We start from the raw sequence: 13,396 nt of genomic DNA, 5'->3' as shown, positions 1-13,396 counted from the left end.
AGGTAGAATGCATGGGATTTTTAGGGCAGTGAAATACTCTGTGATACCATGATGGTGGATACATGTCAGCATACATTTGTCCAAACCCACGGAACTTACGACACCAAGAGTGAGCTATGATGTAAACTATGGACTTTAGCTGATGGTGATGTACAATGTTTCAGTTGCAACAAATGTACCACTCTGGGAGGGTGCTGTTGGTAATGGGGGAGGCTATGCGTTTGTGGGGACAGGGCATATATAGGAAGTCTCTGTACTCTCCCTTCAGTTTTGCTGTGAATCTTAAATTGCTCAAAAAGCTCTTAATTAAAAAAGAAACACAAGAGGGGGCCACCCAGTGGTGCAGCGGTTAAGTGTGCACGTTCTGCTTCAGCGTCCCGGGGTTCACCAGTTCGGATCCCGGGTGGAGACATGGCACCGCTTGGCAAACCATGCTGTAGTGGGTGGCCCACATATAAACTAGAGGAAGATGGGCAAGGATGTTAGCTCAGGGCCAGTCTTCCTCAGCAAAAAGAGGAGAATTGGCAGCAGATGTTAGCTTAGCTCAGGGCTAATCGTCCTCAAAAAAAAAAAAAACGAGAAAGCTATAAAAGTAACACGAATTTTACAGTAAAAAAACAAGAATTCCAAAAAATATCATGAAGCTGTTTCTGTATGTTTTTGACTCTATAACATGGACTTAATTTCAAATCTACATTTTAGAGCATGTTTTGTTCCAAAATATATTATGTTATTGGCCAATCGTGCTCTTTTTCTTACATAATTAATTCATTAAGGATTTCGTTTATGTAAATGAAATAGCTGGCATTATCTGTTACATAGGAAAATTACTTTTTTATAGCTTTTTATTTTGAAATAATTTTAAATTACAGAAAAGTTGCAAAAACTAATTGAGAGTTCCTATATACCTTTCACCCAGCCACCCTCAACGTTAGCGTCTTACATACCCACAACACAGTTATCTGACCCAGAAAATTAGCATTGATGCAATACTAGGAACTAATCTCTAGACCTTGTTGAGATTTCGCCAATATTCTCATTGTGCTTCAGGATCCTACGTGGCATTTAGTTTCACATTACTTAGTGGTCTTTAGACACTTAGTAATTTCTCTCAAGTAGAAAAACCTCATCTATGACGATTCCTCAGTGTTTTCTCTTTGTCCACGACCTTGCGCCTTCTGATGAGAGCTGCTCTGTGTTTTGTAGAATGACCCTCAATGTGGGTTTGTCTCATGTTTTCTCGTGATTCCACTGAAGCTGTGCAGTTTTGGTCGGAATCCCACAGAAGCAGTGTTGTATCCTTCTCAGCGCATCACGTCAAGGGGTGCATGCACCTGTCCCTGGTGGTGTTGACTTTGATCAGTTGGTCAAGGTGTGGTCTGCCAGGTCCCTTCGCTCAAGAGAAATTATTATGTGTCTTGTGGGGAGATACTTAAAGACCATGCAAATAGCCTGTTTCTCTTCATATTTTTTTAAAATAGACTTTATTTTTTTGTGAGGAAGATGAGCCCTGAGCTAACATCTGTGCCCATCTCCCTCTGCTTTGTATATGGGATGCCTCCACAGCATGGCTTGATGAGCAGTGCGTAGGTCCACGCCCGGGATCTGAACCTGCAAGCCCTGGGCCAAAGCAGAGCATGTGAACTTAACCACTATGCCCCCAGGTCAGCTCCAAAACAGACTTTACTTTTCAGAGTAGTTTTAGGTCCAGGAAAATTACTTTAAAAGTAAATTTTATATTTCAACCTTTGTTTGTTTATTTCAAACAAAATGTTTTTAGTTAAAACTTCCCTCTTAATCATAGCATACAAAAATAATGAAATGATTTAATACATTCCTAAGGGGGTTCATATTTCTGTGAAGGGGGTTTGAGAATCAAAAGAAATTTGGAGATGCTGAGGTAGGCAAAAAAGACAAAAATGTTACAAGATTTGAATAGAGGGGAGTTGGCTGAAAAGAGGATATGAGCTGATAAATGCAGGTTTATGGATATGGTGCTGGTGAGGTGAGCTGAAGGCAGAAATAGTGTATTCTGTGTTTATTCAGCATCCATTTCTGCACTAGGCCAGGGGATGCTGAGATTGAAAGGGTCTGCTCCTCTGCCTCACTCTCATGCTTGCAGGCTTCCTCTCTGTTTGCGCTGGTCAAGGCACTGTGAGCCCACAGTCCAGAGCAGCCGTGACACCGCCTGCCATCTCCTGGGAGGTCCCTCCTGGCCACTCGCATGCCCCCAGAAACCTCGGAGGCAAGGAGAAGGGATGTCCTGGGGGCCTAACCTCCCTTGGCAGCCTGCACAGGAGTTGTTTGGCCTGGAGGGTTTTTTTGATCTCCTGTTCTCTCTGTTTTATATAAAACAAAAGTCTATTGATATTAGGTTTGGAGTGTATAATTGAAACACTTTCTCTGTCCCTGAGTAAATGTCTTGATTGATCGTGCCTCGTTCAGAAGAGTAATCAAAGTGTAGACCAAGGCTCCCTGGGAATGATGAGCAGAGACTGACCCAAAATTCTAGAGCCTTTCTGCAGTTCTCAGGAGCAGTCTTAAAACCGATAAAGTGAATAGTTTAAAGGTACTGAAATTTGTTTTTTATGAGCCCAAACAAGTTACTGAGAATGCTAATGCAGTATCCTACTGGCTGCCACCACACCTTACAGAGTTCCTGTGATACTGAGAATGCTAATGTAGTATTCCGCTGGCTGCCTCCACACCTTGCAGAGTTCCTGTGATACTGTACAAGCTCTGATAGTTTGACTTCCCATAACTGGGGGAAAGACATTTAGTTATTACTGCATTATCAGTGTTGTACTGAGGTCATCTTGGTTTTCAAATGCTGCTCTTGTTGCTTTCAATTATAAATTGCTCTTAATTTAGCTTCATGATAATTTTGTTTGTTGCAAGTTGTTTTGGAAACCTCCTACAGTAAAATATTGCGTCCTTACATCAGCAGTGTATTGGTTTCTCAGTAACTGTTTCAGGTCCTGAACGAATTGTAATTTAGAAGTGAATCACCTGCTCTCTTTCGCTACAGCAAATGTATGGATAATGCCCACCTCCCATCTCCCCACCCGCACCCCCACCAATTTGCTTTGGGAAGCATTCCTTTCAATGTGCTTCTTGGGAATCTGTGGTTTTAAGCAACTGACAACATACTATTCGAAGTAAATTAACAAAATTGCTGCATTATTTTAGATTTATATGCCATTATTTTCTAATATCAAACTATTGAAAATGGTAAGTAATCCATATGTTGCTAGGAAAGAAGCTCACTGCAGCTTGTTTATTTTGAGTTTTTCTTTGTTATCGCTAGCTTTGATTTCACCGGACCGTGGAAATGTGTGGATTAGGTAGGCTGCCTCCCCCGAGGGGTCTAAGGACAATCTGCGAGTTACTTCCCAGAGGAGAGTTGGAAGCTATGGAAACCAGGGCGAGTTTGGAAAACTTGACCCTTTTCCCCAAATTATACCAAAATTATAAGCCAGTTGGGATTAACAGGCAATCTTTTTAAAATCCAATTATTCTATGCATTATTGACAAATCCCTAAGACGACTGGAAGCCACGTTCGATTATACTTTATTGGGAAGACCTGAAATCAGGTTGTTTTCCTCCCAATAGCAGAGGAGGTTTGCCACCTTATAGGGGTTAGAATTTTGATCTTGGAGTGGATAATACATCATTTAAAGCAGCTTGTGCAGTTACCATAGCTGGAACAAGGCAGGCGCTATCATAACTGATCACCTGGGAGAAGATTAAACGGGAGAAGTACCTAACAAAGCAGAGTTAGGAAATGCGAAAGACATGCTAATATAATTCATACTTTTTCCTAGGATAAGCCCAAGACCAGGAAAAGGAAAAAGACTTCCTTCACTTATTCATCAAATATTTATTGAGAGCTAGTTATATGCCACTGATATGCTTGGGGTAGATCACTGGACAAGCAGACATTCCTGCCCTTAGAGAACTTAGACTCTTTAAACTACTTCAGATTTCTAGTCCTCTGCTTTGAAGACCTCAAACAAAGTAGAGAAACAGCGTGTAAGGTAGTTAAGAGCATGCATCTAGAAACAGGTTCTCTTGAGTTTTCTTCAGTTTATTTCTTCCTAGCCATGTGGTCATGAGCAAATTCCTTAAATCTTAAATTTCGCCTTCCTTACTTCTTCACTTCCTTTTTCTGAAAAATGCTATCTTGGAGGATTGTGATAATTGCCTAGAATAAGCCATGAGAAGTCTTTAGAACAGTACTGGCACCGCCTTAGCGTTCGTTACACGTTTCACACTGTTATGCCATCGGCGTGCTTCACTGAACATATTACCAGGCCCTTGTCGCGCACCAGGCTCTCTCCTGCATTCTGGGTCCCACAGGAACGTTGGAGGCCTCCATTCTCCCAGGTAGTTTGTTTATATCGTGGGTTAAATTGGCTCTTGTGAGCTAGTCTGTGAAACAAAATACCATGTGTACATAATGTTATCTCTGAGGGAAAATGCTTTCTGAATTTTTAACACTGATTTGTGGAACAACATTTTGGACCCTACTTGGGATATGCCTGTGATAGTCTGTGTTTGTGACTATGTGAATGTGTGTGTGTCCTCCATTCAGTGGTGAAAGTTGTCAGTGTGCCCCAAAGGAAATTTCAAGAGGGATACGTTTACTTCTTGTTAAAAAAATCACATTTTCAGCATAGCCAGGAGTGAGGAGCATTCTTTTTTAATCCCCAATTTGTAACTTCACCTGTTAGGTCTTTTCTTTAGAAACGGGGGAAAAAAGGCTAACCCTTTCCTGGGAGGCAAATTGTTCTAGCATTTAGAAAATTAGAAGAGAAAGAATGTGGGGCTGGCCCCATGGCCGAGTGGTTAAGTTCGCGCACTCTGCTTTGGTGGCCCAGGGTTTCGCCGGTTCGAATCCTGAGTGCGGACATGGCATCACTCATCAGGCCATGCTGAGGCGGCGTCCCACGTGCCACAACTAGAAGGACCCACAACTAAAATATACAACTATGTACTGGGGAGATTTGGGGAAAAAAGCAGAAAGAAAAAAAAGAAAGAAAGAAGATTGGCAACAGTTGTTAGCTCAGGTGCCAATCTTTAAAAAAAAGAGAAAGAACTTTAAGAATATAACATAATAACTAATACCTTTTTAGAGGAAAATATTCTGACCAACCATCTATAACTAGCTAGTTTTAATATCTTTGTAATGTCTGTTGTTTTTTATTTTTCCACAGTTAAGTCTAGATTAGAAAAAATATTCAATTAAAAATAAGTTGTAGCCCAGGGTTAGAACTGTACCAAGAACCAGACAGCTATAGCACTGAACGTCTCTCTTTGGGCAGAACTTTGCTAAAAAGGGAGAGAAGGTAAATTTCTATTCTTATGTTAGAAGACAAAAAGTGTATTTCCATGCTTAAAATCCCTTTAAAAATTCTTCCATATGTCCAGTGTAAACCTGTTTGAGTCAGTTCACTCTTTAAAGTTAAATTTCCCTCTCTGATTTTACCTTTTAGGTAGATTGAGAAACTCTGATTAGCATTTTCATTACTAAACTCTTATGATTTAAAATTTAATTTAGTGCTTTTAAGTTAAATAGAGTTTGCTTTCATTTCTGTAGTCATGTTTGCTGTTTTGCTTTAGCCTCTATAGTTTTAAACATTGCATGCTCAATGTGAAAATCTAAACCAGATTCCTGGCTTGTGCTCGATTTGCTATGTTGTAGCTTACTAATATATCCCTATATTTATTAACATTTATTAAGCGTTGAGCATTCCAAAGCAAAAAGTCATGATCTCTACCCTAAGGAGCTCCCAGTCTTGGAGGAGGCCATGCAGTAATCACTCGAGTGTGATGCTGTGGTGAGAGTAGACCCTGGTGTTCTAGGGGCGCCCCAGACTGACCCCACCCAGGTTTGGAGGGACAGGATGCAATTCCTTAGAAAAACAATGTCTAACTGAATCTGAAAAGAAGTAGAAGTAACCTTAACAGAGAAAAAGGAATAGATGTTTGAAGGTCCTGGGGGTCAAGGAGAACATGGTCTGGTCAAGAACGCACACAAATGTCTAGCTGTTAGCATTCCGCACCGTCCACTTCCGTGGCCCGGGTTCGGTTCCCAGTGGTAGAACCACACCACTCGTCTGTCAGTGGCCATGCTTTGGCAGCAGCTCACGTAGAAAAACTAGGACTTACAACTAGAATATAGAAATATGTACTGGGGCTTTGGGGAGGGGAAAAACAAGAGGACGATTGGCAATAGTTGTTAGTTCAGGATGAATCTTTCCCAACAAAAAATAAAAAAAAATAAGGGGCTGGCCCACTGGCATAGCAGTTTAGTTGGCATGTTCTGCTTCAGCAGCCCAGGGTTCGCCAGTTTGGATCCTGGGTGCAGACGTAGGCACCACTTATCAAGCCGTGCTGTGGCTAGGTGTCTCACATATAAAGTAGAGGAAGATGGGCACGGATGTCAGCTCAGGGCCAGTCTTCCTCAGCTAAGAGAGAAGGATTGGCAGCAGATGTTAGCTCAGGGCTAATCTTCCTCACACACACACAAAACCCACAAAACAAAGGAACACACAAAACCAAATGGAAACAGACTCCTAAATTACAGAGAACAAACTGCTGGTCCCCAGAGGGTAGGGGAGAGGAGGGGATTAAGAGAACAGACTTCTAGTTATGAAGGAAAGAAGTATGGGTGAATGTACCACATGGGGAAGGTAGTCAATAATATTGTAGTAGCTTTGTGTGATGACAGATGGTAACTAGATTTATCGTGATGATCATTTTGTTATCTATATAAATACCAAATCACTATGATGTACACCTGAAACTAATATTCTATGACAATTATACTTCAGTTAAAAATATATGTATCCATAAAGGGACCTCGGCAGTTAGGAGTTAGATCTTCCCGTTGGCTTTCTCTCTCCCCCTTCTGAGACTCCACTTGCACCTTGGTTAGATCGCCTGACGTTGTTCCAACTCTTAGATGAGCTGTTTTCGTCTCTTCTTTCCCTCCACCCCTACTCCCACTCCCACTCTTTTCTCTCTCCTTTGTATTTCACTTTGGATAATTTCCATTGGCTAATCTTCAAATTTAATGATTTTTTCCCCCTTCTATTGAGTGGATTCTGCTGAAAGGCCCATCAAAGGAATTCTTTATTTCTCATGCTGTGTGTGCTTTTTATCTCTAGCCTCTCCATTTGACTCTCGGTGGCCTTATCATGGAGATGAGATTTCCTGCTGCGTCCTCATGGTCACATGGAGCTGTGTGCTGGAGCTGATTATTAAGTTTGTAGAAATGTGTGAGCCATTCGACATCACGTTGGTAGTTTTAAATTGGCCGTGGAAGAAGTATTTACATCACAGAAATTGGCAGACAGTATGAATCAGGACCTCTTTCTCCCCGGAGAACTGGTTTTCAAACCTTTACCATCATGCCACTGATGGATTTTGCTTCTACCCCTCCCTCAGTGAAAGTTCACCTGTTCCTGGGGCCAGATACTAGAGGTTCCCACCCGTCTCCCAGAGGAAGGTGGCTTTTGTTTCTGACCTTCCTGCAGAGGCGGTGAACCTTTTCCTGGGAAGGTTTCCTGCCCACCCTCCAGAAGCTGGAGGCTTTTTCTTCATATGAGAGTTTAGGAAGTGGGTAGAGTTTTGTGCGTATGCCTGCCTGGTGGGGTGCAGGGCGAGGTCTCAGGTCTCCTCTCCTGCCCCCAGTGTTTCTCGTGAGCATCCACTGGAAGGGAGCCTGTGGAAGAGTGCAAACTCCTCTTGCCCTCTTGTGTCTGGGGCTCCCAGGGATTCTAGACAGCCACACTGGCCCACACTGTAAGAATCCATTAAAATTCCACCTTCCTTCCTCTTACCTGCTTTTGTGTCAGCTGTTTCTCTTCCCCATGCTCTGCCAAAGGAAAACCAGCTCAAGTGCTCTCTCTCTCCTCAGAGGGGCATATTACCTTTCCGAATTTAGTTTGTCTGGATATCTTCCAACCTCCGGTCTCTGATTGGCTCGAGAAAAATGATGGTTTTGTTGAGTATCTGACTTCTTTCTCATTTTTAGGGTGGGGGCAATGTTCTTTTGTGGTTTCCACGTCCTAAGAGGAAGAGGAACCTCAGAAGTTAGATCTGAAAGAGTCTTTCTTTGAATCATGTAAAAACGTTTGGAATTTATTCTGAGCACCATGAGAAGGGAGTCTTGGGAGGATTTTAAGCGAGAGGGAGGCATCTCTGTGACCTCAGCCTTTTAAACACCGTGATGTCCGTCTCACACCTGGTGAGCCAGAGTAGCCCCTGCTAGCTTTCTGCCGATCATCTCCCGTCTTTGACTTTGTAGTTTGTTTCTGATTTCTGAGTTTATTGACTTTTCACTAGTCACTTTGCTTGCAACATCAGGATACTTCCATTTCTATGACTGATTCCCCTGGTGTGTATCTTTCTATATCTGTTTTTGGGTATATTGACTAAGTGGGTGATTTCAATGAAGATTTTACCAATTCCTTCATTTCTGTTTTAGAACTTGAGCAAGGATTAAATGCTAATGTTTATTTTGGCTGCAATCGCAGGGCAGCGAGAGTGAGGGGAAGCAGGGTGAGGCATGGAAGAATGGAACAGAGTGTGAGACACTGTGTTACCACCCTGGAAGCTGCTTCATGATAAGCCACAGAGACACAACCACACAGACGTTTCTGGACAGGCTGTACAGGAAACTGTGCCTCCAAGGAGCTCCCGGAGGGAGGAAGGGAGAGGACATAAACTGCCCAGCTTCCATCTCACGTCTCCCGTGGCTCCAGAATTTTCCCTGTGGGAGGCAGCTCCCCTGCACTTCAGGTTACATTAAGCAGCGCTTTTTAGCAGCTGCTTCAGAAGTCAAATGCTAAATTCTAGGGGTTGGCATATCACTGGGCTCCAGGTAGCAGGAGGAGCTCAAGACTTGAGGTGTGTGCAGTGAGCCTCAGGTGACAGAACCAAAAGGGCCACCATGGACTTCATGAGCTCAAGAGGAATGAGGGCCTCGGAGGGGACGCTGCTGATAATCTGATAACAGCTTTCATGGATAATAGCATTAAATAATGTCAGCTGCAAGGCCAGCCCTTGGGAGAGGCTTCATTGTGTACGTCCCTGACCTGGCTTCCTCTTCGCTTCTCTTCCCTTCCAGAGCCACCGGTTACCCTTCACTGGTTGTGAGCATTCCTGCAAATGTGTCTTTGGTCAAATGTCTCTCATTTTCTTTTCTTCATTTTGTCCCTGAATCTCTACCTTGGTTTCTTTTCCTCTCCAAGAAAGCCTGGGTTCTGCAATCTCTGGGTGGCTAAGACCCCCATCAGTACAAGCTGCCTGACACCCCACAACCAGAGACAGCTACTCTATTCTCTCCAAGATCTTGGAGCAATTAGTATTTCTACTTTTTCATATTCTTTCACTTTCTCCATTTATACCATAAGCTTATTGCAAGCAAGTGTCATGTCTTCTGAGGAAACGTAGCAATTCATAATAAGGAAAGAACACTGGATAGGGAGCAAAAGCTTAGGGTTTGTGGGCCAACCATGTCACCTGCCAACATATGATTTTGGACAGGCCAAAAAAACTCTTTCAGCCTCAACTTCTTTGTCCATAAAACGGGGATTATATACCATGCGGAATAGTTATGAGGATGAAATCAGATCGCAGGTGTCTATAAGCACTGTATACGTACAGTGTGTGTTACTGTGACTGTCAGCTGTCTTGTGGTGGATCACAATATTTCTTAGGCAGACGGGACTTTGTGGTCTCTAACACGAGACTGCAGTTTTGTTCTTAAAGAACCTCCAGCAGAGAGGCCCTGCTACATTTAACCATCAGATCAATTCTATCGAGGTAGCATTCTTGTCTCCTATTTTTAGAGGGGGAAGCTGAGGCTCGAGAGGTCGTGTGACTTACCCTCGAATCGCATAGCTAATGAGTAGCGTTTCGGGCCTGGGACTGCAGGGGTGCCTGGTGCCCACGCCCAGGCTTTCCCCAGGGGCGTCGGTGCTGCTCTGAGTTCCCCCAGCAGGCCGCGTCTGAGCCAGGCCTGCGTTCCCCGACTGTAGAGTCCCCTCCACAGAGCGACCCGGCAGATTTCCCCATTCCCACTTGCGAGTGACAGAGTGGCATCTAACAGTCATATGCTCTGCTAGGGGCCTTTTAGGCTGAGAGCTCCTCAGGTTCCAGCCAGACTAAATGAGCTTTTAAAAAGGTTTAATTACTAACAGAGCATATGGTGCTTAGTGGTTAGGAACATGCAGTTTCTGGAGCCTTCTGCCTGGGTTCTAATCCCAGCCCCACCACTGACCTGGCTGTGGACCTTGGGCAGGTGCCTCCACCTCTCGGTGACTCGGCCTCCTCATCCGCACGACGGGGACACTAGTCCTCACCGCCTCGGGGGGTGCTGAGGCGGAAATGAGCTCAGAGTTGGCCAGGCACATACGAAGCAATATGTGTTTTTGTCAAATAAAATAATAAGTTCGTATGTTTTATTTTTCACTTCAAACTTAATAGTATACCATCATTAAATAAACAATTAACCAAATGAGAAGAAGAACACGAAATAGCAGGTCTTCCTTTAAAACTAAGTAAGCTCCACTGATAGAATGGCAAAAACCTCACTTTTCTCTCAGGAAATACTCAGTTCTAGGCTGCTCTTGGGGGGTTTTGTTCCAAAGTAGACCTTTGTCACTTGACTGGGGAGGTGGTCATTTGGCCTGGGAGAGGGCGCCCTGGGCAGCTGAGGGAAGGCCCGGCGGGCTGGTCAGGCCGGGCGGGCAGGGCGCCAGGCGCTGAGCCGTGCGGGCCTGCTCCGTGGCGCTCTTTGATGCTGCACGAGACATTGACGTCTGGACTCGAGCAAACATAATGAATTAACTCTTTTGTGGAATTCCATTGTTGTTTTTGACATTTATTTGGTAATTTTGAACAAAATAACTTCTGAGGTGGTTACATAAGGAGAGCCATGACTTCAGTCCTTTTAAAAAGTGTTTCCCTTTGTTTAGCTGGATGTGTATATTTAGGGTGGAAAGAAGCAATTTCCTGCGTTTTCACCAAGTATAACATGCAGACTGCTAGTGATAGAAATTTAACAGATTAAAGAGAATGTTTGGTTTCATGATTACGTCTTGATGATATAGGGATATAGGGTGATATTTTCTGAGCTTTTGTTTTCTGGAAATTAATTGGCTTTAAAAATAGCTATCACCCATGCAATATGTTTTGTGTATGTGCGTACACACATAGGAGCAGAACTATTTTTTCCTTATCATCCATGGAAAATAGGCAGCAGTTTAAAGAGCAGGCATTTCAAAGGCATTTTGTGGAAACATACAAAAGCAGCATTAAAGTGGCTTTGGAGTCACTCTTTTCCCTACATGCAAATTTTACTGTTGACACGCTAGTCAAATGTGTCTTGAAGAGCCAGCAGACATCCCTGGAGCTGGGGCATTGCTGACTCCGGCTGCTCCCTGAAGTTCACCCAGTCCTCTGCGAGCGTGGGTGGGCGTGGACGGCGACTGCCATGCCAGAGGAGCTGTCCATGCTGCGTCGTTTCTAACCTGCCCGTGCTGCTTATCTTCTCCCTGTTGGTACCCTCTCACCTTTACCTGACTTTCCCTCTCTCTTTTCATGGTTCTGTTGCTTTGCTTTGGCTCTTTATTTCTAGATACCCACCTGTGGCCAGATTTCATACTCTTATACAGTGAAATGGTGTGCATTGGGTACGGCATTTTATTAGACTTCACACTGTTAGGCTGTATTATACAAAATCCGAGACTTACTAATTATGCAACATGGAATTTTAATCAAACATCTAGTTGCCAGGAAATTCTGGGTTCTTAAAAAAAAAAGTTATCGGACATGTAGACCTTGAACTATCTTATTGCTGGGGTTGTTTACACAGCCAGATCAGCACTTGGGAAGAAATCTGTCAAAACCGTAGTTGGTCATAATTTATTGCCCTGTCTGAACTTTGTTATAGAAAGAAATGCCTTCTATTCAGCTTGATTCTTTAGTATCATAGAAATTCATTCAGGAAAGTTTGAAGAATAGGAGAAGAAATCTTTATTCACTGGGCTGAATCTTTCTTTATACTCTGTACGTAACATCTGTATGTATGTCTAGGTTAATACCACCAGTTTTCCATTGCAAAAAGAGGCTCTTTCAAGGTTGAAATGATTAAAGTCTTGTATTTTAAATTCCTAAAATATCTCAAATAGATAGCAGTTAAAATAAATTCATAATGCTTTATAGCTGAGGTACGCATTTGGCTGTCTTGTAAAGAGTTCATCATATGGTACCCGGAGGTGATCTTTACACCTATATCAGCAGTGCTTCCTGAGGCTGAGGGTTTGAGAAAGAGATCTTAGGAGGCTGGCAATTTCAGGCAGATGTGTATCTGTCCTTCCTCGTCACTGGTTGTAATTTAACGGTAAAAATGTTGCAGCCATCTGGGTAGCAAATGGCTGAGGTCTGCTCTTGCCCGTGATTGTGAATGTGGAGGAGATTTGTTTGACTTCATAGATACTGGATTTATTACAAGGAGATGCGTCAAGCAGTGACTGTGTACATGCTGCTGGGTGTGTCTGCAGCCACTTCCTGGGCGGCCTTGCCTCAGACACCCGAGTGTCACGCTCACGTGTGTCTTAAGTGCTTTTTGACACAGCGCTGCTGGATTTTACGTCAGTTCTTCCCTCGGGGTGAAGCCCTGATTTTCATAGATGACCTAAGCTGTAGAAAGAAAGAATATGAAAAAAAAACAAAACAACAACATAGCCACAAAAGTCCTTTTTACTAATATGTGGGTTTTACCATTTTTTCAGAAAGAGAAACCAAATTACAGCCGCACTGTCACAGAATCTCCCAACATGGAAAGTTAGCAGCTGATTTCTTCTTCACAGAGAAAAGCTTACTACCCGTTCTGGACCATTTTAGGATCCGTTCTTGACACCACGCCGTCCATCCTGATTTATGTAAATGTTTGGTGTGTACCTCCACAGTTAGAGCCCTTAGAGTTTGTGCTGACTTGCTGGGCACATCCCCAGCAAAATAATCCATTAAAATTCAAATCCTTTCCCAATACTTGAGACAATCAGTTTATATTACACAAGGCACAATTATAATTTCATGTACAATTTCAATTCTATAGAAAATGATCAGTGTCCAATAAAGAGGGACACTTATTTTGAGGTAAAAGGATATTTTTTATAGCCTATATAAACAAACTCTTTCATATTTTCAGAATAGTTCCCTCATTATCTTTGGTGTAGGGGAACCTGATTGTATTTTATTTTGATATAGGGACAAGTGTGTGTCCCTGGCTGCATGTTTAATAGGCAATGTGACTTTTTCTCGATGACATTTAAATGGAAAGGGTTGAGACAGAATAAGGTGGGTACTTGCTTTCTCCTT

General features: G+C 43.0%; 1 protein-coding gene across 30 annotated transcripts in view; it reads left to right on the top strand.

Moving 5' to 3' along the window:
* Nucleotides 1-13,396, top strand: part of SDCCAG8 (SHH signaling and ciliogenesis regulator SDCCAG8) — a 222,856-nt gene that overhangs the window by 155,292 nt on the left and 54,168 nt on the right. The window lies entirely within an intron of this gene.

The sequence above is a fragment of the Equus przewalskii genome, chromosome 31 (genome assembly GCF_037783145.1).
Source record: "Equus przewalskii isolate Varuska chromosome 31, EquPr2, whole genome shotgun sequence".
Lineage (NCBI taxonomy): Eukaryota > Metazoa > Chordata > Mammalia > Perissodactyla > Equidae > Equus > Equus przewalskii.
Note: the sequence above shows the minus strand (reverse complement) of the source record. Positions and strands in the feature narration are given on the sequence as shown.